A 22,868-nucleotide genomic window follows, 5' to 3' on the forward strand; every position below is an offset into this window, starting at 1 on the left:
GCGTAAGTCCATTCACCATGTTCCGCAGCCATCCCCGCCCAGGAAGTCCAGAACTCTTCCCTCTTCTCGAAGTGAAGCTCTGTCCCCAGGAACTAATCACTCCCCATCACCCCCTCCCCCTAGCACCTGCCAATCACCGTTCTATTCGCTCTGTCGTAGAAGTGGAACGACACGGTGTTTGTCTTTCGGTGACTGGCTCATTTCACCGAACACAATGCCTTCCCGGCTCATCCGTGTCGTAACGTGTGTCCGAATTTCTTTCCTTTTTAAGGCTGAATCCCGTTCCACTGTATGTATCTGCCACATTCTATTTATCCATTCATTCACCAACGGACACCGGGGTAGCCTACACCTTGTGACTCTTCTGAATAAAGCTGCTATGAACACGGATGTACAAATAGCTCCTCAAGAACCTGATTGCAGTGATCATGGACGCATATCCAGAAGTGGGGTTCCTGAATCCTATGGCAGTTTCATCCTTAGTTTTTCTGAGGAACCGCCACACTGTTTTCCATAGTGGCCACGCCATGTGACCTTCCCCCACGTGCCCTCCGATGTTCAGTAATGACTGAATGAAAATTTCAAACGATGCTTTTCGACCATGCTAATCAGTTGCCACAAAGCTGACGGTACAGACATGTCATGGTGTGATGCATACATGCACCAGATGGTCTGGCTCCCTCACCAGAAGCGATTCTCAGGAACACACGAGAGACGTCATACGCGGCCCAACAGGGTACCTGACTTGAGGAGGCGTCAAATGTTACTCCTTCCCTCTCAGAGCCTGGAAGGGAGTTAATTTGTTGATAATTCACACCATTTACTACCTTATCACTGATTTTCAAAAATGTTGGCAGCCGAAGAATGTCATTTTCACACAAAGCTGTAAATGGGTCCTCAGTACATAAACAGAGGAAACATAAACAGAAGAAGCCTCTGATTTCCCAAGAGGTGCAGCAAGGTGGGCAGGAAAAACCACCTTTCACTCTTTCTCCTACCTAAGGAATTTCTTCAGGACATGGTTTGAAAACAAATACCCTAAAACCAGGATGAGCGGACTATGGCCCATGAGCTTAAGCCAGCTCACCTCCTGTTTTTATAAATAAAGTTTTATTGGAACACAGCCGTGTCTATTGGCTTATGAAGTGTCTTATGACTTTCTTGATACAATGACAGCATTGAGCCATCACAACAGAACCCATAAAGCCAAAAATATCATCTGGCCCTTTACAGAAAATGTTTGCCAACCTCCTTTCCAAACTTGAGCTCAATTGACAGAGACAAGAATAACCATGATCACCAGGGCTCAAGCCGTAGCTGGTGCAGGAGCAGGGTTCTCTAACGGCCCAGCGGGGGCAAATATAGCCTTCTGTGGTGAGGGGACAGTATGGGGTAGTCACCGCCTGGCCAGGAGCACTTCAGGTAGCAGACTGGTGGTTTCTTGAAAGGGAAGGGTGTTATTAGCAGAAAGAGGACAAAATATAGGCCAAGGAAAACAAAATAAGGACACTGCAATGTATGTTTTTAAAACAATGGAAAACTAAATAAAGAATGATCAAGCAAATTTTTAAAAATAGAACACAAGTGTTTTCTTAACAAAAATGTGTATTGTCAGTTCAACTCTGTCTTTAAAAAATTTTTTTTAAAGGGTCTATTCATTTTTGAGAGATGGAGAAAGACAGAGAATGAATGGGGAGGGGCAGAGAGAGAGGGAGACACAGAATCAGAATCAGGTTCCAGGCTCCAGGCTCCAGGCTCCGAGCTGTCAGCACAAGCCCGACGCGGGGCTTGAACCCACAACCGTGAGATCATGACCTGGGCCGAAGTCAGACGCTTAAGTGACTGAGCCACCCGGGCACCCCCCAACTCTGTCTTTAACATGGAAGTAAGCAGGATGGTCCCAGGCCCGGACATTGGCAAACGCACGGAACACGTTCCAACGTCATCGTTGTATCTATGAGAAACACCACGGTCCCACAGCATTCCTCAATCGCCCCGAGAGCAGGTGGAAAACCAGGGGACTCTCCTACTCGTCCTCAGCAACTCGACGAGCCACAGCAGAGGATGCCAGAATTCAAAGACATAATTAGAAATCTGAAATTCATTTCCACCTGGTCTTGAAGTTAGCGACGCTGACAAGGCCTTGATTAATGTGAGTTGGCTGAGACCTCTGCATCCTTTGAGCTGAAGAAATATCAAGGGTGTCTCCCCTCCACCGTTCCCTGTTTTGCTGACAAGGCTTTCTGAAGCCTTCGGGCTCCAAACCCTGCTGAGATCAAAGCGTTTTCTATAGGAATCCAGACACACTAGTGACACTTACATACCCACCCTTGCTCTTTGCACATTATAATAATTGAGGCACCCTATACTTTATTCCGGTGTCCCACACGGTAATAAACACGTTCTTGGGAGACAAAGAGAAGTTTGCAGAGTAATCGCTTGTGGTATCACTCCTCGATTCTGTTCCTATTTTCTTCAGTACTATGTAATTAGCAGCTGCAATTACGCGAGCCAAGCAGGGATTAGGAGGAGGGACTGGTACCCGGCTGACAGAATGAATTACTCGTTCCTCCCCGGGCACATACTTTCAAATATTTATGGGATTTTACCTACGGTACTGTTATGGCGTCCGATGCTGTGATAAAATATCGCCCTCCGTTTACTGACACTGTAGCCACTTTTTTGTTTAAGTTTATTTTGAGAGAGAGACAGACAGACAGAGAGAATCCCAAGCAGGCTCCCCCCTTTCTCAGCCAAGAGCCTGACGAAGGGCTCGAACCCACGAACCGTGAGTGAGATCATGACTTGAGCCGAAATCAAGAGTTGGATGCTTAACTGACTAAGCCACCCAGGTGCCCCTGTAGCCCCTGTAGCCATGTTTGTAAAGAAAATTCAGGCAAGTTGAATTTGTCCAGAGAAGACCATTTCACTGGGTTGGTTGGTGACTAGAATCTATCTCACAGCCAGGTTTGACATGACTGGAACTTTCCATTCTCTGGGGCGGGGGGGGGGGGGTCCTGCTGGGCTGGGAGTTCTGTTGAAGGTGCTGGCTGCATAGACTTAGTATCAGCAATGCCCATGTTCAACCCACCCGTGGTCAGAGATGAATGTGGGGCAAATCAAAGATGAGGAAAGACAGGATGTGGAGGGTCTGGGTCTAGAGTCAGATCCTGAATCATCTCCCGGAACCTGGCCACCAGGACTGTCATCCCTTTGTTCTTCTACAGGACCTTCTACAGGACTGTTGTCAGCAGACAGGACCTAAAGCCACACCAGGTGCGACGGTCACGCTTAGCTATGGTTAAGAGATTGGAACAAATTCACTGAGGACGAGATTTTGCTCGGATGGATCAGATTATAAAACGATATATAATGATTGCTGATTTTCATGTTCACTTCATATTTTTAATGTATCTTCATTGAAACAAACATATTTCAGGGGCGCCTGGGTGGCTCAGTCGGTTAAGTGTCCAACTTTGGCTCAGGACACAATCTCACAGCTCGTGAGTTCGAGCCCTGCATTAGGCTCTGTGCTGACAGTGTGGAGCCTGCTTGGGATTCTCTCTTCCTCTCTCTCTGCCCCTCCCCTGTGCTCTCTCTCTCTCTCTCAAAATAAACAAACTTTAAAAAATAAATAGGCATATTTCCACACCACTAACAATGGCTGCAAATTTTGCTTCTGCTGAGCCAAGCCATAATTTATTTGACCGATTCCCTGTCATTGAACATTTACTCATACACACCTTTCTCTCTTTGCGGATACTGACTTCTGAGAATAAGAAATACTAAATGATAAGTGGGCTCATTTTGAAGGTTGAAACATATTTTTTGAGTTGCCCTGTAGGAGCACTGCAAGCATTTCTGTTTTCACCAGCAGCTACCTGAGAGCTGGTCAGGGCCCAACACCTTGTTGTTTGTTTTCTTTTTAATGAAAATAAGATCATAATATAAATACTGCCCTGCAACTTGTGTATTTCACTTAATACTTTTATCTAGGACCTATTGATCCACTCGTGTGGATCTATTTCACTTTTTTTAACAGCTCTGAAATATTTTATAGTTTGGGTATACTTTGATTTCGGCAAATGGACATTCAGGGTATTTTTCCATTTTTTTACAATTTACGAAAAATGTTGCAATGAACACCTTCTTCCATATATTTTTGGGTACTTGTGTAAGAATCTCTGTAGGATTAATTCTTTTCTTTTTTTTGGTGTATAATTTTTAATTTTTACTATGATTTAAAAAAATTTTCTTTACGTGTAATTTATTGTCAAATTGGCTCACATACAGTGTGTATGGGGTGCTCTTGGTTTTGGGGGTAGAGTCCCGTGGTTCATCTCTTACATACAACACCCAGCCCGACACCTTCTTCATAATAATAATAATTACTGATAATTATTATTAATTACTAATAACCATTAATAATTATTAATTACAACAATTATTACCAATTATTTATTATTAGTTATTAATAATAATTAATGCTAATTATTAATTAATTATAAAATAGTAATTTTTTGCCTTAGGTAATTTTATTTTATTATTTTTTTAAATGTTTTATTTATTTTTGAGACAGAGAGAGAGACAGAGCATGAACAGGGGAGGGGCAGACAGAGAGGGAGACACAGAATCTGAAATAGGCTCCAGGCTCTGAGCTGTCAGCACAGAGCCCGACGCAGGGCTCGTACTCACAGACCATGAGATCATGACCCGAGCCGAAGTCGGACGCTTAACCAACTGAGCCACCCAGGCGCCCCGCTGCCTTAGGTAATTTTAAAGATGCCTGTGTTACCTCACTGGTGCTTCACTTTGCGTTTTCCTTAAGGCCCAGAGAACTGGTTGCTGGCGATGACAGACCACACTCGGGCTAGCAGGCTGCCCCAGCTCCCTCGGGGGGCCCGCTCCCCTTTCCTGCAGGGGATCTGCAGTGCCCACGCCCCCGTGGGCCTTCCGGCCAGGACCAGGGTCGCCGGTGAGCCTCTGCAGAAGGCGGCTAATAATGGACTCTGTTTCAAATTCTGTGAGCATCCGATGTGGCGACTGCCGGAAAACATCCGGGACGCGTGTAATCTTACCAGCCATGGCAGCAATGAATCTCGGCGGTCACCTGCTGTCCTCCTGGTCTCCTGCTCTCACTGCGAACCGTTCTGCGAGCAGCCCAGGGATCTCTTCCCTTCCCGAGGAACAGGCGGTGTGGACTGAGGTCTGAGCGTCTGGTTCCTGCCCTGCCCCCAAAAGCTGCTGTTTGGATTGGATCTCCTCCAGGGCATGTGGCCTCAGGAGTTACCAGGGCAACACGAGTCTGCTCTGTAGAGCCCGAGGGGGTGGCAAGGGCATCCTGTCCCCTCCAACTCCCTCTCCCCCAGCTTAACAAGCCCATTCTGCAAGCAGTTTGGAGATCCTGGATCCACTTAGCAAAGATCCCCATTTAGCAACCGTGATGGCTAATTTTAGGTCCACCTGCCTGGGCTATGCGGTGCCCAGATGTTTCGTTAAGCATCGTCCTGGGTGGGTCTGTGTTTCTGGATGAGATGAACATTGGAATAGGTAAACTGAGTAAACAGAGTGCCCCCCCCGCCCTCCGCACTTGTGGCAGGGATTGTCTAGAAGAAAAGGCTGGAGAAGAGATCATTCTTCCTGCCTCACTGGCCTCAAGCTGGGACACAGGTGTTCTGTCTTTGGACTCAGGCTCAGAATGAGACTTTTCACCAGCGGTTCTCCTGCTTCTCACGCCCTTGTACTCGGACTGGAAATACAACACTGGGCCTCCTGAATCCAAACTTCTCAGTGTCCGTAACCATAAGAGCTGATTTCTTAAAATAAACACACACACACACACACACACACACACACACACACACCGACTGGTTCTGTTTCCCAGGACCCCCTGACTGCTACAGCGACGTCACCATGAATTACATTCCTCTGTAAGACTCACCTTCCTCTTCTGCGCGACGGGGGTGATAACATTGACCTCATAAATGAAAATGTTGAGACTCTGAAGGAAGCACTTAGCACTTGTTTTTGGGTTCCTAGTAAGGCTCCACAGACCATGGCCTTGGTAGGGGCTTACAAAGCACATTAGAAAGCACACTGATAGGGGTGCCTGGGTGGCTCAGTCGGTTGAACATCTGACTTCGGTTCAGGTCATGATCTCACGGTTCGTGGGTTCGAGCCCCACATTGGGCCCTGTGCTGACGGCTCAGAACCTGCTTTAGATTCTGTCTCTCTCCTGCTCTCCCCTCCTCTCCCTCGCTCACGCTCTCTCAAAAATAAATAAACATTAAAAAAAAAAAAAGAAGACCAGCATTTCTCAATGTACCATCATAGATCTATGCCCTAGAATTACCTGTAGATTTACATGTGGAACAAATAGGCAATTCTTGAATCTCACCCAGACCCACAGTCAGGACACCTTGTTGGCAAGGAGCCAGGGAATCTGCATTTTTAACAAGCTCCCTGGGTGATTCTCTCTGCCTTAGGCCCTGCTGAGGCCCCTTACTCCATACAGATGTAATTAAGCCCCTTAATTACACACTGCGCCAAGAATTAACAATCTTAATTATCTGAGAACACTGATTGACAATAAAAAGGCATGAGGTAGCTTGGATTTTATTCAAAATGAAGGTGGGATCTGATCTCCCAACTAACTCGGGCTTCACTGTAAACATACGGTGCCAATCAGGGCAATTCCCTTCATTCCGCGGTGGGGTCCAGTTAGTGAAATGGGGCTCATGCTGACAATTCTTTTAAAAAATTTTTTTCTATTACATTTCTTTCTTTTGAGAGACAGAGTGAGACACAGTGAGTGGGGAGGGGCAGAGAGAGAAGGAGACACAGAATCCGAAGCAGGGTCCAGGCTCTGAGCCATCAGCACAGAGCCCAGCGCGGGGCTCGAACCCACGAACCGTGAGATCATGATCTGAGCCGAAGTCAGACGCTCAACCGACTGAGCCACCCAGGCACCCCTTCTAAATTTTTTTTTTTTTACATTTATTTATTTATTTATTTTGAGAGAGAGAGACAGATAATGCTGACAATTCTGCGGCCTTCAAGGCTCTAGTAGATGCATCACAGTAGATGCCTATGAAACTTCTGGAAGAAAGGGCTCACATCCATCAAACGATCTCTCTTCAGATATCTACAGATGCAACCTAAGAATACTTGGTTATCCCGCAACATCCCTATGCAGAGGTCAGTCTGGCCACCAAGTATATAAAAACTACCCCCCCCCCCCCCATGAGTGGGTGGCTCAGGTGGTTAAACATCCAACTTTGGTTCAGGCCATGATCTTGCATTTCATGGGTTCAAGCCCCGTGTCGGGCTTTGCACTTACGGTGTGGAGCCTGTTTGGGATTCTCTCTCTCTGCCCCTCCCCCACTTGCTCACTTTCAAAATAAATAACTAAACTTAAAAAAATAAATAAAATAAAAACTACCCCCACAAGTAAGGCAAATGCTACCTGCCATCCACCTTCACACACCTTGTTTTACTGGAACAAAAAATGGAGGCTCAGAGAGTCTGAATTGACTTTGTAACAGGTTCATGAGTCAAGTGCAGATTATCAAAGTTTATACAAGAGAAAATACTTAATCTAAATAGTCTTATATCTACTAAAGAAACCAAATTTACAGATAAAAACCTTCCCCAGAAGAAAACCATTGGCTCAGATGGCTTCACTGGTGAATTCTATTAATCATTTAAGGATGAAATAATACCAATACCGCATTAACTCTTCAATAAAATTTAAAAAGAAGAAATACTTTCCAACTCATCCATGACTATTGCCTTGCTACTAAAACCAAAGACATTATAAGAAGACTGTAGGGGCGCCTGGGTGGCTCAGTCGGTTGAGCATCCGACTTCGGCTCAGGTCATGATCTCGCGGTTTGTGGGTACGAGCCCCAAGCCGGGCTCTGTGCTGATGGCTCAGAGCCTGGAGCCTGCTTTGGATTCTGTGTCCCTGTCTCTCTCTGCCCCTCCCCTGCTCATGCTCTGTCTCTGTCTCTCAAAAATAAATAAACATTAAAAAAAAAGATAAAGAAAACTCTAGACCAATATAGTCATGAACATAGACATAACAATCCTAAAGCTAGTTTTAACAAATCAGATCCTGCAATATATGAAAAGGATAATACATTATAACTAAGGGGGTTTTATCCCAGGAATGCAAGATTGCTTTAGCATTTGCAAAGTAATCGATGATTCATCATATTAACAAATTAAGAAAAACCATATGGTCGTCTCAATAGATACAGATATACATTCCTGATAAATTCTCTGAGCGGTGTGAGAATAGAGAGAAACAGCCTCAGTTTGATCAAGGACATCTATGAAAACTTACACCTAACATCAGGCTTATTATTGAGAGACTGAATGTGATTTTCTAGGGTAAGGAATAGGCATAACCATTCATAATATTTCTATTAAAGTTTGAACCGAAGGAATAGCCAGTAAAATAAGGCAAGATAGAGAAATTAAAAACATTGATTGGAATGAGAAAAATAAAACGTCTTTATTCATAGACGACATGACCATATACAGGGGAAAATAGGAGAGGGGTGCTTGGGCGGCTCAGTTGGTTAAGCGTCCAACTTTGGCTCCGGTCATGATCTCACAGTTCATGAGTTTAAGCCCTGAGTCAGGCTCTGCACTGACAGCTCAGAGCCTGGAGCCAGCTTCAGATTCTGTGTCTCCCACTCTCTCTGCCCCTGCCCCGCTCACACTCTGTCTCTCTGTCTCTCAAAAATAAATAAACATTAAAAAAATTTTTCAAAAAAAAAAGAAAACAGGAGAATCTCCAACAAAAATCCACCAGAACTGAACGAGTTTAGCAATGTTCTAGAAACAAGAGCAGCAAGATAGAATAATCAGTTATGTTTCTGTACACGAGCAATGAAGAATCAGAATTAAAAAAAATATCATTTATAATAGTACCTAAAAATATGAAATATTTAGGGACAAACCCAACAAAGACATATAAGAGCCATACATTGAAACCCGCAAAAAATTGCCGAAATGCACAAAAATTGAAAAACACCTATATAAACAGAGAAATATACTGTGTTCATAATGTTCGGCACGCATGTTGCTAAGGTTGACCAACAGTTTCAAAACAACACCAGTCATAACGCTAGCAGACATTTGTGTAGAACTCAACAAGTTTATTCTAAAATTCACATAGCTGGGGCGCCTGGGTGGCCTGGTCGGTTAAGTGCCCAACTTCGGCTCAGGTCATGATCTCCCCATTCATGAGTTCGAGCCCCGTGTTGGGCTCTGTGCTGATAGCTCAGAGCCTGGAACTCGCTTTGGATTCTGTGTCTCCCTTGCTCTCTGCCCCTCCCCCACTCGTGCTCGCTCTCTCTCTCTCTCTCTCTCTGTCTCAAAAATAAGCATTAAAAATTTTTTTTTTTAAAAAAGACAAGGCACAGACTGGGAGAAACAGTTGTGAATCATCTATATGATGAAGGACATTTCCAGAATTTCTAAATAATTCTCAAACTCCTTAATAAGAAAATCCAGCAAAAAAACATGAACAAAGATTTCACCAAGGGTGATGGACAGGTGAAAGCGAGCACTTAAAAAATACTCAATATTAGTAGTTATTATGAAAATTCAAATTAAAATCACAATGAGACACCACTACATATCTATTACAATGGCTAAAATATAAACAAACTAACTGAGATGATTAATTTCACGTGTCAACTTTGCTGGGCCATCATGCCCAGATACACAGTCCAACATTATTTTGGATATTTCTGGGAGGGTGTTTTTGGGTGAGATTACCACATACATCAGTGTACTTTGAGTAAAGCAGATTGCCTTCCATAATGTAGATGGGCCTCGCCCAATCAGTTGAAGGTTTGGAAGGAACAAAAGACCCACCTTCCCCCGAAGGAGAAGGAATTCTGCCACAGAAAGCTTCGGGACTTCAACTGTAACATATGCTCTTTCTGGTCCTCCGGCTTGAGGGTCCACCCTGCAGATTTTGGACTCGCCATCATCTGTAAACACATTTGAGCCAATTCTTTCCAATATATCTCTTTTTACCTACGTATGCGCATCCTACTGGTTCTGTTTCTCTGGAGAACCCTGACTAACACACTTAACCATACGGTGTGTTGGCAAGGATGGGGAGCAGCTGAGATTCATGCACTGTTTATGGAAATGTAGAAGGGTGCCAGCCATGTGGAAAACAGTTTGTCGGTTTCCTCAAAAGCGAAATCAACATCTGCCATATGACGCAGTCTTTCTATTCCTAGCTAGTTTTCCAAGAGTAAAGCAAGCACACATTCATGCAAGGGATCGTAGGCAAAATTCACAGCCACATCATCTGTAATTGCCCAATACTGGAAACAATCCAATGTCCATCAACAGGTGAATGAATAAAGCAACTGTAGTATATCCATACAGTGGATTATTACATGGCAATAAAAGAAATGAGCTGTTGGGAAACGTGTGTGGTTCAGTTGGTTAAGCGTCTGAGTCTTGATTTTGGCTCAGGTCCTGATCTCACAGTTCGTGGGACTGAACCCTGCGTTGGGCTCTGCGCTGATGGTGTGGAGCCTGCTTGGGATACTCTCTTTCTCTCTCTCTTACTCTCTCTGTCCCTCCCCCACTTGTGCTCTTTCTCTCTCAAAATAAATAAACATTAAAAAAAAGGAATGAGCTATTGATCTCTGATTTGGTGTGGATGAACTTCAATAATGGTGAGGGAAAGAAGACGGACAAAAAATACTGTATGATCAATTTGAAGCAATACTCTATACATTTCAAAGGAATTATGCTTGTGATGGAAAGGCAGGGGGAGAGGCAGAGGGGCAGGGCAGAGAGGAGGGAGTGATTAGAAAGGGACAGGAAGAGATGCTAGGACAGAGTTAAGGAACTGAGGTGAGGCTATCTGACAAGGGTGCATGTCCCCCCCTCCCCCCGAAGGCCACCCCTCCCCACCCACTCCTGCTGCCCTTGGCTGCCCCAGCTTCCACCTCTGCAGGAGACCAAATTCAGGAGGACATTCTTGGTGAGGCTCTCTCAGTCCTGCTGGTCAGCGGGGATCACCCCTTCCTCTGTGTCCTCAAACCTCTTTTCATGTTAATATTTAAAACAAACTTACCCTGCTCTGTGTTAGTCCCTTCCCTGATTCCCTTTTGAACCAGATTACAAATACCCCAGCAGAAGGGATCTGACCCCATGCAGCCGAAGGCTTGGTGGAGAGGAGGCTTTCAGGGCTTGTGGATAGAATCAATGAGTAGAAGAACATGTGATTTGTTGTGGGGTTTCTGTCTCTACAAATTCACTCTCTCCAGTAGCAGAGAATTATTTGGGGCACAGGTATAAATACCCAAAGCAACACACCTTCCTCACGGTCCGCCTGGAGACCCCCTTGTGGACGCCCTCCTAAGATCACCTGAACCTTTGCCAGCTGACCCTGGGCGGGCCCCCTTCCTTCCGCAGCCCCCTCCCTCCCTTCAGGGGGATGTGTAAAGTTCCCCTGTTCTTTCTCAGAGTTCAGCTTCTCTTTTTATCAGTACAGACCCTTTTTCTCCCAGCACCACTGACAGCACCTGGGTTAAGATGGCTTATATGGGTGTAGACGGTATTCAATGGAGGATGGAGACTTTGGTCTTGGGCAGCTTGCTCTCAGCTGGGGAGAATCAGAACAAAGATCCTTTGCGTCCCCTGCACTCCAGGGGGCAAAAGCATCTGCGCTCAGCCTGGGTTTGTTGAGTGACTAGATGACAGAAAAAGAGGCAGAGCGTGGAGAACAGCCACTGTTTGGTTTCGACAGTTCTTAAGGATTTCTCAGTGTTTCGTAGATTCATGATATTTACAAAGATTATGAATATTATGTGACATATTGTGTATCATTATCATCACTATCAGGTTATCAGTGAGGGTGAACGAGAGTTGATCATGTCATGTTCCCTGCGTCGATTAGTACAAAGCCTCTCTCTGGTAAGATTTTTATAAGGTTTCATTAAAAAAGGTTGGGGGGGGGGGGGCGTCTGGGTGGCTCAGTCGGTTAAGCGTCCGACTTCAGCTCAGGTCACGATCTCATGGTTTGGGGGTTCAAGGCCTGCGTTGGGCTCTGTGCTGACAGCTGAGACCCTGGAGCCTGCTTCAGATTCTGTGTCTCCCTCTCTGTCGGCCCCTCCCCCACTCTCTCTCTCTCTCTCTCTCTCTCTCTCACACACACACACACACATACACACTCAAAAATAAACATTAAAATAAAATTAAAATGCTGGACGACAGGAGGAAGAAAATTTGCCAAAAGATGAATAAATAAATAAAAGAAAAAAATCTAATCATTTCCCTCTAAGGGCAACGGGGAAAACGCCAGGACAGTATTTGAAGCAGATCTTACTTAATAAATGATTATATTTCCATTTGAATCACCCTCTCAGTGCTCTTTCCGGTTGGCAATATATGCCACCGGTGAGCGCGTCTCAGTGGCAGTCAGCTGAAGTGACATTTGCAATACAGCAACATTTAGGTAATAAATGTGCCCTGCTGCGTGTGCCCAGAATAACAATATAAAAACAGTCCATTTTGTTAATTTCCGTCGCGTGTCAATTCCTTAATTTTCAACATTCAGGAAAAAAAAAAATGTCTGCCAGTGTTAGTCTTTTAGTGCAATTATTTTCTAGCTGAGGCACAGGCGTCCACAGCTTTATTAAAGAATGAGGAATGTTTCTTATATATCCTTTCATTTGGAATTCACAGATGCAATCAGGGGTTTCAAATGAAATATTTTAGACACCGGTAAAACCGTCGACAGGAAACCCAGAGGAACAGGTTCTGGGTAAAATTAGCATTTTCTGATGCTTGTAAGTAAAGAGAAGCCTCATTTTGGCAGCATATACGGTTTGGGGACCCTGTGCCGTGGGAATTCGAATACAAGCTCTCATTTTTTTCTTCTCCCTCTAGTCCAGTTATGGACTTTGCATAGGTCTTTGTCCACTGTCCCTGGCGCACAGCTCCTAACATCCCTGGGATATCTGCTACAGGAGCGTGCATCTTACTGGAATATGTAGTATTATTCTGCTAAAAACCAAAATGCACTGAGCCCACGGGAAAGCTCTAATTGGCGTCCTTAAGCGATTCTCCAATCAGGCAGCACTAGGGCACCCGGGCGCCTTAGACGCAAGGTCGTTCCAGGAAGGAGGGTGGGGCTGCAAGTTACCAGCAGGAGGACAGAAAGGACTGTTTCGGGCCAGATCAGTTTCCCTCGGGGGGCAGGGAAGTGGGTCTTGTGCAGATTACCTCATCTTCCTGGGGTGGGGATGGGGTGGAGGTGGAGAGGGCCACGTGACAGATTAGCTCCCTGAGGCGGATCAGAAAATTCCTGACGGGCCGGTTAAGGCTGCAGGTGCGGGGGGCGGTGGCAACTGTAGTTCCGGCAGGTAGGAGGCCCCGGTTTGGTGACTGGGCTCGGCCCAGGCGACTCGACGTGGGGCCTGCGGTTCTCTCTTTGGCTACAACCAGTTCCCGAAATAGTTGCAGAGCGCACGGGAACGGGCCCCTCTCGGCCGCACCTGAGGCTGCGTCGACCAGGAGACTTCCGGAAAGCTCCTCGGGCCGGGGGCCGGTTGCCCGGGGCACCAATCACGTGATCGGAAGGGTGGAAGGTTCCAGCGCACCCCTACCTCCGGGAGGGTGGGGGGAGGGAGGGGGCTGGGGATGGAGCTCAATCAGCGGTGGCCCGTGATCTCATCCGCCCTACCTGTGCCGTGAAGCCTCAGAAAAATCCAAAAAGGATGGCTATCAGAGCGCTGGGTCAGTGGACGTGCAGGGGTGTTGGGAGAGCGGGGCTTGGGGGTGGGGCACAGAAGCCCCGAGTCCCTTTCCCCAGACCTCGCCCGGGGCAGCCCCTCCCACTGACTGTTAGATCCTTTCAGAAGAAAGCAGCGGATCTAGCAAGCCAGGTGCTTTCCTGAGTCTTGTGAGCCGCTCTAACAAGTTAGTTGAACCCCAGGAAGGGTCGTGGGACCCTCTGGCCTACGTAGCTGGTCGGTCAGGAGCACAGGGGAGGGCCTGCACCCCTGGCCGGCGTCTGGCGTGGGGGAGGGGCAGCCCCGTGGGGTCGGACTCCGTTTCCAGGTGGCCGCTGTCAGAATTGCGTTACGTTGTGGGACGCTGGGCCGGGGGTCCCAATCCTCAGGAGTAACCTTGAGAACGGGATTCAGAGGTCCAAGGAATCCTAGAGCGGCTGTAACCGAACCAAGGTGAGCTCACTCCTTGCGGAGTCAGAAGCTGCACCAGGTTCAACTGTCCCACGAGGAAAACTTTATTTACTGCAAATAAGGAGGTTGAGGGGGCTGGCCGCCAAAGCCAGGGCTCCCCAAGAGAGGCTGCGTGGGCTCCTTTTGTTTAGGGTTAGGGTGAATATGTAAATAGGGCACCCTCGTCTTTGGGAGGGGTAAGTTCACGCATGCGCCTTAAGGCAACATGCCCCAAGGTACATTGTTATGTGAATGAGGCTTGTGTTCCTCGCTGGGCGGAGATTTTAGAATTACAATGGGGTAAAGGTGGTTGTCAGTCATTTTGGGGTCACTCCCTGGCCCATCTGTCAGTTCAGGTTGTGAGCCTCCCCTCGCCCCGGGTGACACTCCAACTGATCTAGGTGGTTGGTCTGGGCGGGCTGGAGGACTGGTCGGGGCAGTGGCTATGGCTGGAGGGGCGGGGGGGGGGGGGGGGGGGGGGGGGGGGGGGGTTCATTCTCCACCTGCCCGAGGTAAGACCTAAGCTGGAAAAAGGCAAAGGAAGAATGTGGGACAGAGTTCAGTGAGGGCAGTCAAGGTCAGCTGTTGGGGCCTAGCTGGTGACAGCATTCACCTACGTTCTGGTGGCGAGTATTTAACTGTAGCCCAAGATTAAGTCATAGTGAAAACGGAGACAGAATAGTGTTTGAACACCACCCGTTCTGATTCCGCGAATGTATTATAGCTCACAAAGAAGGGGTCAGAAAGGGGAGAATTGGTGGAGCGTAAGGCAGGCTTGCCAGTAAGTTCCTGGTGGTGAACTGGGACTAAAAGTGTATCGCCTTCAATTAGATGGTGAGAGGAGAAACAAAACAACTTATATGTGTTACATCCCCGATGCATATTGTTTTTGGAAAGGGCAACAGACCCCAAGTAGAGGCACTTTTGCTAAACCCAACCCAGAGACCTGATGCCTAACAGTGTCGGCGTCTCCTGGGAGTGGAATCCTAAGGCAGCCGCTCCCGAATTACCTGGTCAGCACTGGAGAGGCAGTCTGCCTCCAACAGTCCCCGAGTCCCCAGAGGAAGGTGTCCTTGCCACAAACCATCTAGTCTTTGCTAGTAGCCTCCTTACCCCACCCCCTTCTGCCTATAAGAGTCGTTCACTTGGTACAGCTCTTCAGACCTCCTTTCAGTCTGCTGGGTGGGGTGTTGCCCAAGTCATGAAGAGTGGAATAAAGCCCATAAGATCTTGAAAATGTACTGAGTTCAGGGGTGCCTGGGTGGCTCCGTCGTTAAGCGTCTGACTTCGGCTCAGGTCATGATCTCACGGTTTGTGGGTTCAAGCCTCACGTTGGGCTCTGTGCTGACAGCTCAGAGCCTGGAATCTGCTTTGGATTCTGTGTCTCCCCCTCTCGCTGCCCCTCCCCTGCTCATACTCTGTCTCTGTCTCTCAATAATAAATAAATGTTAAAAAAAAAAAAGAATTATAAAAAAAAAAATGTACTGAGTTGAATTTTGTTTTTTAACAGATTTTTGGTGGTGGCAGTGACAGGATCCAAAGGAGACTTCTGCTAACTTTGATGACTATGAGACACGCAGGTGTGATACCCCCAAGCCACTGTCTTGCATCTAGCTCCTGATCTAACTGACTTGACTTTTTTTTTAATTAAAACACATTTTTTTTAAGTGTTTATTTATTTTTGAGAGAGAGAGAGACAGAGACAGAGTGTGAGCAGGGGAGGGGCAGCGAGAGGGGGAGACACCGAATCCGAAGCAGGCTTCAGGCTCTGAGCTGTCAGCACAGAGACCGACTTGGGGCTTGAACCCATGAACCGTGAGATCACTACTTGAGTCAAAGTTGGATGCGTCACCGACTGAGCCACCCAGGCGGCCCCTAACTGACTTTTCAGTCCAGCGTCAGCTTGGGCTGGTAGGCGGCTCCACCTGGAACCTGAGTCCCCAGCCCTTGGTTAGCCCACAGCCCCAATCCTTTGGGGTCTGCTGGTTCAGTCTGTAGTACCATATGGGGAGTTCCTAGCCATGCACACCAAAGGACTCTCTTTTTTTGGCCACTCTGTAGTATCATCTGTTTGGTTACTGCCCGTGTCCACAGCCCTCTTTCTTCAATTACTTTTGGCTTCTGTTACGGTGCCCATTAACAGGTGCATTGACATTAACCTGTCAACAGGCACATGGGTAAAACCTGTTGCTAAATAGGAATCTCGGAAGCCCAGAAGCCGAAGAATTTGTGAGCACGGGTTGGACACTCGAAAGCTGTTAGAACACTCATCATCTAATCCTCTCTCCTGTGTTTGCAGAAGTTGGTCATGGAAATGACAGAGTGACAGTAGGTCACCTGCCAACCTCAAGAAAATTCCCGTGCAACAAACTAGACTGTAAGACACCCCCCAGTCCTCAGCCCCGTGGCACACCCCTCGTAGGTATTAGTTTAGCTCTGAGAGACCCACGATTTAACTAAAGAAAGAAAATCCTTAAATCCCAAAGAGTTGAATGCATTATCTTCTGCTGCACCAGCTTATTTTATGTCTAAGAACGATAGTCCTGGAAAGTATGGACGTCTGTACAAATGGCAAAATACTACTACCAACAGTCTGGAATCACAACGTCCATCATGAGGAATGTTCCAAATTAGGGTGGTTCACGTACGAAGTGCGTTTGAAAAGCAAGGTTTCCAAAACCGGACAAACGGAATGGGATACTTGTATTGATTGGGTTGCGGAAGCTTCCAAAGGCTTAGGGATTCCAAAATAGCTTCATTGAAATATTCTTTGCAAAAGGCTAATGAAAAATTACAGACGTAAGAGGCACCTACAACAAAAGACAGCAAGACGGACGTGACTTCCGCGGTTCTCTGTCCTCCTTTGAGCACTCAGGGTTTACTGATTCTCATCTGAGCTGCCTTTCCACTCTGCAGACGCTATTAGGAAGTTACTTTTTAAAATAAAGCGCCCCCCCCCCCCCACCTTCCCTGGGGCACCTGGGTGACCCAGTAGGTTAAGCATCCAACTTCAGCTCAGGTCGTGATCTCTTGGGTTCATGAGTTCGAGGCCCGCGTCGGGCTCTGTGTCGACAGCTCGGAGCCTGGAGCCTGCTTCGGATTCTGTGTCTCCCTCTCTCTCTGCCCCTCCCCCGCTCATGCTCTGTCTCTCAATAATAATAATTTTTTTTTTAATAAAGCCCTCCCAAGGCTGTAGGGGGCACTCCTCAGGCATCTTTCACTGCTTGGGCAAATGCCAAAGTGGGAGCAGTAAAGAACTGCCTACACCCGCGGGGATCTGCAGAAATATTCTGAGGAATTTGGAGTTCTTCTCAAGGCTTCTGACCCTGGGCTGCCAGATCTTTCTCAAGCGTGTGCACCTGTGAGAGAGAAGGACCTGGTGAAGCCTCCAAACGGACGTGGGAGCAGACCGGTGTCACTCCAAGGGCAACATTCAAGATTTTTGATCTTTAAGAGGGTCCAGAAAAAAACCCACAAAATAGCATTGAGTCTTTTTTTTTTTTAATGCTTTTTAAGTTTATTTATATTTGAGAGACAGAGCATGCACGTGCTACACAAACCAGGGAGGGGAAGAGAGAAAGAGAGAGAATCCCGAGCAGGCTCTGCTCCATCAGCAAAGAGCCCAGCACAGGGCTTGAACCCACAAACCACGAGATCGCGACCTGAGCTGAGATCAAGAGCTGGACGCCTGACTGACTGTGCCACCCAGGTGCACAGTAAGGATCTTTTAAAAGCCATTCGTAGAGCCTTCCCTGCCCACAGTGATTGGTCTGTTATTCAAACATGCAAGCAAAAGGCAGATGAATCTGTGACCGACCTTTTTTTTTTTAATTTTTAACGTTTATTATTTTTGAGAGACAGGAAGAGACAGAGCACGAGCAGGGGAGCGGCAAAGAGAGAGAGGAAGACACAGCAGCCGGCTCCAGGCTCCGAGCTGTCAGCACAGAGCCTGACGCGGGGCTCAAACCCACGAACTGGGAGATCATGACCTGAGCCGAAGTCAGACGCTCAACTGACTGAGCCACCAAAGTGCCCCCGTCACCAACTCTAAAGTCCCTCTGTTTGTACTCCTTCTACAGCATTCTGGGTTCCGTATAATGCATGATGTAACCCAACCCCCTCTAGTTGCCCTGTACGTGGATAATCTCCTGAGATCAGTGGGTTGATAAAAAGGCAGAAAACAGGATATGAGGCTACTGGTTTGACTGGACATGTGACCATAGCCGAGCACTTTGAAAGGGCCTTGGAACAAGATGATGAAAACAAAAGTCTGGGGGCACTTGGGTGGCTCAGTCGGTTAAGCATTTGACTCTTGATTTTGGCTTCAGTTATTTTCTCATGGTTCGTGGGATCGAACCCCACATCGGGCTCTGCGCTGACAGTGGGGAGCCTGCTTGGGATTCTCTCTCTCTTTCTCTCTCCCTGCCTCTCCTCACTTCTTCACTTGTGTGCATGTGCTCTCTCTCTCTCTCTCTCTCTCAATAAATAAATTAAAAACCAAAAAAAACCCACCCAAACCCCAAACGTCTGCCAAGTTTTTAGCCTTGGCATTGGAAGCCATTAGCTTCTAAGGCCAGGAACCTAAAATGATACAAGTATCTCCCCCACTGCACCCTCGTAGGGGACTGTCATCAAAACACAGTCATGCGTCGGGGGTTGCCTGACACCCATTCTTTTTTCTCCCAAGTGCTCTACCAAGAGTGAAGCACCTCTAATTCCCCAGGAAATCGACCCTCTCCAGTATCTCTGGCTGTGCTCTGTGACTCTAGAGTCATCCATAAAATACTCTGTTTATTTGCTGCAACAATTAGCTGAAGAAGAACATGAAGGAAAATTTCTCTAAGGAAAAATTACAATGATCTCCAGACAGTGTTTATTAGCTGGGTCACAGTTTAAGCCCCGAAGGAATCCAGCCATCTCCAAAAAGAATTAGGCTAATCCAAGAATTCCTTGGGCCCACAACCAAGCAACAGCCTCATAGATTGCTAGGACTGGCCAGAGATGGTGGGCTATGGGTTCCTAATTATCCTCCGTGAACTTACTAAAAGTTTAGTTCCCAAATCCTTTCCTTGGAAAGACAAACATGAATAAACAAGAACAAAACAAGTGCTACAAGAGCCACCTGCTGCAGAGCCATCTAATTACTCAAAACCTTTCACCTTGCTTGTGCATGAAAGACCTAACCAGGCCCTGGGAGTGCTGGCTCACTCAGGGACCCGGCCATAGACATTGGCTTATTGCCTGCTCCTGCATATGGCCTGACTCTGTGGCTCACGCCTACCCCAACTGCCTTAAGGTTACAACCTCAGCTGCAGAGTTAGTGAAAGCCTCAGCAGATTGGACCTTAGGACATGACGTTTATTCCCAAACTTTATACTCTGTCTGAAGCCTTAACTCTGAATCCACTCAACATTTCTCCGCAAGCCAACTAGCCTCCTATGAGATCCTTCTGTGTTCCCCACGTAATCTTCATCTTAAATGTTGCAACGTTCTCGATCTTGCTACATCACCCTACCTGACGAAGGTGAGCCCCATGAGGTGAGCCCCGTGAGGTAATGCCCCATTTCATAACACCGTGTCCTGATTTACAAGCTGCCCTTTTGACTAACCCTGATCTAATTCTGTTGGTTGACGGGTCAACCTGTAAAAATGCAAAGGGGAATTTCCAAGCTGGCAATGCAGTTATTATACCCAATCTGAACTACCTTAGAAAAGAAATCTCCCGTAAGCTAAATCAGCCCAACAAGAGGAGCTTCGGGCCCTAGCAGGACAGGCCAGTTATCAGGACAAACCGTTAACATTTATCTGACTGCCAGTACGCCTTTGGGATCGTCCGTGATTTGGTGACGTTATGGAAACATAACATAAGGGGTTTTTTTTGCATCCTCTCTGACCCCAATATAAGCCCTGTGCAATAAAAAATGCACTACAAGTAAGCAATGCTCTTAGTGACATTCTGTTACCTTCTGATGTTGCTGTCATCAAAACTGAGGCTCACACTAGAAAGACAACCTGAGCATCAGGGAACTGGCCTGGCTGACCTTGATGCAAAGGCAGCAGTGACGGAATCTATAAAGATTGTAGCAGCTGCGGATGAAGTCCATTCGCTTCTGACCCCTCATTGCCAGACTTTTGGCATCCTGATGTCCTTGCAACATGGCGACAGTCTGCTCCTGAATCGGAGAAATTAAGGACGGAAAACAATGGCTGGAAATTAAATGAATAATCAGGGCTCTGGGAACCCCAAGATGGCCACTCACTCGGTTCTTCCTGGCTCCCTGGCAAACCCAACTTTTTGTTTTTTTCATCCCTTCACCCACCATGGTGCAATTAAGATGACTCAATTTATGGATAGACATTGGTGGGGAGACTTCTACAAAATTGTAAAAACAGTCTACTAGCAATTTCTGATTTATCAGACCCATAATTCTGGAAAATTATTTTTGTCCCCAGAGCCCTCAGACCTCTTTCCAGACATTTTGAGCACCTCAGCTTGATTTCACTCAACTGCCACCTAGCATGGGTTAACATGTTCTTGCTATTGTAGATGTGTTTTCAGATGGGTTGAAGCCGTCCCCTGTCACAAGGTGGAGGCCCTCATGGTGACAAAGAAATTGTTGGAGAATGTGTTTCTCACTTGGGGTACCTTCCGCAATCTCCAGTGATCGAGGCACCCACTTCACTGGGCAAACCATACAAGCCTTAATGAAAGCCTTGCAAACTTCCTGGACTTCTCACTGTCCCTGTCACCCTCAATCATTTAGCAAGACTGAGAGAACTAATGGGATTCTCAAACTTATAATTTTTTTAAACACTTATTTGTCATTGAGAGACAGAGAGAGACAGAGCATGAGCAGGGGAGAGGCCGAGAGATGGGGAGACACAGTATCCGAAGCAGGCTCCAGGCTCTGAGCTGTCAGCACAGAGCTCCACGTGGGGCTCGAACTCACGAACCATGAGATCATGACCTGAGGCAAAGCCGGACATTTAACTGACGGAGCCACCCAGGCGCCCCAGGATTCTCAAACTTCTAATTTCTAAACTTGCTGAAACCACTGGACTCTCTTGGCCTAAGATGTTGACCTTGGTCTTGCCGACTGTTCACAGTGCCCACTTTGGGAAACATAAAGTCACTCCACACGAGACAGTCACCACCAGACCAACGTCATTTGGTATACAACCTTCCGTTGATCCCTTGTCTCAGGCTAGTGTGACCAGCTTCTGTAAGTCCTTGATGTCTTATGCTCAAGCTTATCATCAACAGGTTAGAGATGCTTCCCCAGATCCCAATTCAAAGGATCCTGTCGTTCATAGTCTGGATCCTGGTGACTGGGTGTCTTGGAAATGTTATCCGAGGAAGACAGTCCTTGAACTCCATCGAAAGGGACCTTGCCAAGTGCTATTGACACAGACACGGAGGCAAAACTGAAAGGTATTGAGCCTTGGACACACACGACACAGTTAAAGAAGGTCCCACCTGACACCTGGTCCTGTGCAGGCTTGGGAGACATCAAAGAAACTGACAACAGGGAGAAGCAGCTGACATCGAGATCGACAGTTCCCACCCAAGACATGGCTCAAGACTTCATGGTCTAATTGAACATGAAACCCCTTCTTTTTCTTTCCTTTGTTCTGACTTTGGCCTGAAAAGATAACACTATTATCTGTACCCTCCCAGGCCACTGCTAAGAGGAATAAACCATTCAGACTGCCTAATTTGTCATCAAAAACCCCAGTGTGTCCGTGATGCTGCAGAACCCTCCCATGACCAGAATTTCTTCTATACCTGATGTCATTATACCTATAATCAACCCCCCTGAGAAGTCACTTATAGAGTTGGACTTTGGTGGACAGAACCTCCAGTGCCTTGAACATCTCTGATCATAACTACTCGCTCAATCAGACACAAGTACCTATATTCGCACCCCCACGCGGCTGTGGTCATCTAGGTCAGACATGCTCCCGGCCGTGGGAAGACCTCACTGGCAGCGCCCATCTTTGCAAGAAACGTAGAACAACTTTCTATTTCAAGCTAAGAGATTTACTTCCCAACGCACTGAATAGCTAACCGATCCCTGACTTGGATGGGCAAGTGCAGCCATCCTTGTGAATGAATCCCTTAACAGTGTGCCACCTTGGCAGGAGTGACGTGTGCCCCAGCAGGATCTCTATCCTTGTCTGTGGTGGCTATCATTCTCTGTGGGCCTATGAATGCCTAGATGGCTGGCGTTGGGTGGGTGGGTAACTGGGCAATGCCTCTGAGGTTATTAACTGTGCCCCTAACTCCTTACAAACTAGGATAGCTCACTGGTCACCTCCCCTGAATTTACATCATCGAACTAGAGAGGACCTACCAGGGGTCCTTCAGGATTCGGGATTCACCGCCTTTGGTGGATCTCTATTTCCCCATCTAGGCATGAATACAAATGAGACTATGGCCGGAAACTCTTGAAAGTGTTGGGGAATCCACCGCCAAGCATTCGCTGCCCAATAGAAATCCCTAGACTCTCTGGCCAAGGTTGTAACAGGAGAGCCCTTGATTATCTTTTAGCTGGGCAAGGAGGTGTCTATGCTGTGGCCACCACCACTTGCTGCACCCAGATCCACACTTCGAGGGAGGTTGAAACTGAGCTGCAT

General features: G+C 47.0%; 1 non-coding gene across 1 annotated transcript; it reads right to left on the bottom strand.

The window, feature by feature from the left end:
- Nucleotides 1-6,882: 6,882 nt before the first annotated feature.
- Nucleotides 6,883-6,967, bottom strand: TRNAR-UCG (transfer RNA arginine (anticodon UCG)). Its single transcript has one exon. It is a non-coding gene; the product is annotated as a tRNA-Arg (tRNA).
- Between the last annotated feature and the right edge of the window lie 15,901 nt (nucleotides 6,968-22,868).

This window comes from Panthera onca, chromosome A2 (genome assembly GCF_046562875.1).
Source record: "Panthera onca isolate mPanOnc1 chromosome A2, mPanOnc1 haplotype 2, whole genome shotgun sequence".
In the NCBI taxonomy this organism is placed as follows: Eukaryota; Metazoa; Chordata; class Mammalia; order Carnivora; family Felidae; genus Panthera; species Panthera onca.